This window comes from Zingiber officinale, chromosome 9A (assembly GCF_018446385.1).
Source record: "Zingiber officinale cultivar Zhangliang chromosome 9A, Zo_v1.1, whole genome shotgun sequence".
In the NCBI taxonomy this organism is placed as follows: Eukaryota; Viridiplantae; Streptophyta; class Magnoliopsida; order Zingiberales; family Zingiberaceae; genus Zingiber; species Zingiber officinale.
Window position 1 is genome coordinate 79,555,951 of NC_056002.1, and position 2,902 is coordinate 79,558,852.

Consider the following 2,902-nt stretch of genomic DNA (forward strand, 5'->3'; position numbering starts at 1 on the left):
TTCATTATCCGGTGATGTTTACTTGGGATTTTACTGAGAAGGTTGAGTTCTTTGGATTCGGTTTGTGATTTTATCTTAACTCTTACTTGGGTTGCATGGCTTTTTGGAATTTTTCTCCGGAGCAATTTGCTATTTGAGGTACTTGATTTGCCAGGGGTTTGTTCTGTGTATGATTTATGTAGTGTTGCTTGACTATGAACGGGTTGTACATCGATTTTTCTCCGGGTTGTTCATGCCATGAGTTCTTTGTAGGGTAAGTGTTTGTTTAAATGCTGTATTGGGAGATTTATTGTGGAATGATTTGGTTCTTTCTGGATTTCGTGGAGCTATGGATCTGAAATCGTTTCTTCCATGGGTGGACAGATTTATGTCTCGTTGATGACTTGGTCTTGAGATTTGAATGCGGATTTTGGCTGTGAGGGCTGTTGGGATTTCTATGTTCATCTTGTGTGATTCGGAGGAATTCCTGGTTGGTTTTTACTGACATTTGCGGTTTGAAGGTGTGTACCATGAAGAGTGGAATTTGGGTTGTTTTGTTCGACGGATTCTTGGTGGTTTTGATCTTTACATCGTTGCTAGGAGTTTTCTACTCACCCTGTTATGAATCTGGTTATTTTTGGTTGTGGAATTTGGTAGACTATGGAGAGTAAGCTTTGATTTTAAAAGTTATTTAAATATGGATTGGTAAAAACTTTTGAGTTGAACACAGGTTGGTGATTTGAGTTATAACATGGAATTATTGAATTCTGTTTATGCGTATTGAGGTAAATTGTGTTGGTTTCATGTGGAATCGATAACTGCCATATACATTAGTTCTTTCTATTATTCATTTGAATGGTATTGCAAGATTCAGTTGGTATATATAATGTTATATGTACTGACTTCCTGACCGGTTTTTGTATTGCAAGTTTTCTTTGTTCAGTAATGCTATATAGTTGCATATGAAACTTTTCATTATAAATACTGCATAAGGTTGAAATGACATGTTTACTGGATGTTATGAGACGAGATGAAATTATGGTATATTATGGGTAGATTAAGTCTTATATAGCTGGTTGGTTGAATATGAACATATGTGGTAGCAGTACGGGATGGGTGACCCGGGATGAGCTCCGGGGAGGGCCCATCCAAACTTGACTGATACTGGAATTTATGTTAGCTTCGGCTATATGACTGCATGTTCTCTAGGAGGTACCTCTAGGATCATGGGACTGGATTGACTGGCTCTAATTGTGGTTACCGGATATGTGACATATTCATCTTATTTAGCTGTGTAGGAACTTTATTTACCGCATCTTCCTTCTCTATTATACAACCCTTTTAAATATGTTTTTATTGTTTAACTCCTATCTCTACTACTTTTTGGATATCATGTTCCATCACATGAGATTATACTTGCTGGGTTGTAGACTCATGATGCCTACATTACAGGTGAGGATGTGTCTCCGGACACGGCGGAGGGCCTACGGATGGAGTAGGCGAGGAGGCGAGATGGACGCATGACGTTGTCCGGATATTAGGAGTGCTGAGTTTAAGTGCTTCACGGGAAGGGGCTTTGCTTCGGAGAGGTCAAGGGTTTTGATTTGAAATTTTATTTGTCATACTTTGTGAGAGATGTTGGTTTTTTTAATTTTCGATAAAACAGAATGTTTGATTTGGTATTGTGTCATAAGTATACTATTGGTTTGTGTTTGGTGGGTGATGCACTATATATAAAAAAAAAGAAAAAAAAAACTTGAGGGTTGGTTACGGGATGTTTCAAATTATCCTTTCATAAATCTAGTATTTCATCTCGTGCTTCTTTGGATATTATCTTTTCTGATGTTTGGACATCTCCTATATCATCATTTGATGGACTCAAGTAATATGTTATCTTTGTTGATTATTTTATAAATTATATATGGATTTATCCCTTATGCAAAAAATCAGATGTATACTCTACTTTTATTGCATTCAAAACTCTTGTTGAAAATCTATTCTCGATGACTATCAAAATACTCTTCATTAACAATGGAGATGAATTCTTAGCTCTTCGCTCCTTTCTTACTACTCATGGTATTAATCACCTTGCCATTCCTCTACACACTCCTAAACACAATGGATATTCTGAACATTGTCATCTTCATATTATTGAAACTGGTCTCACTTTATTACATAGAGCGTCTATTCCACTCACTTTCTGGCCTTATGCTTTTGCTGTGACAATCTATTTGATTAACCGCATGCCTAAGGTCAGTCTTTCCCACATGTCCTCTTTTAAAAAATTATTCACCACCGTTCCTGATCTTTCTAAGCTTCGAGTTTTCGGGTGTCTGTGCTTTCCGTGGTTGCGCCCATACTCTCACCACAAGATTGATCCCAAGTCAACCACTTGTGTCTTCTTGTCACGCCCCCAGAGGAGTAGTCCCTGCCCGAAGAAATTTCGGCAGCATCTTCCCTGTACGGGTGACAATCTGAAACATTACTACATACAAAATCAACATCAGCCACACTCGGCTGGAATATATACACAACAGAAATAACAAAAGTGGAAAACAAATGCACTGTTGCATGGACAGAGCTCAAGTTACGAACAACATATACTATAATTTGAAGCTAGGTAAGTCAATAACTCACAAAATAAACCAATTTTGAATTCTAAGGTAACATAATCATAGAATAATTTTCCATCAACCAAAACTGGAAATCTCCTAAATCTTTTAATATGTTGCATTATCCAAACTTCTCCACAACAAGGATAACTAGACTAAGATAAGTCTAGTCAGAATTATCTCTAGCTGCTTTATCTTCTAGCTTATCGTAGCATCTAAAATATGACATTTCACTAAGTGTTATCATGCTAGCTACCAATAACTGAGTACCTAATGGACAGGTGTAAAAACAGCAACCCCCATCCAACAAA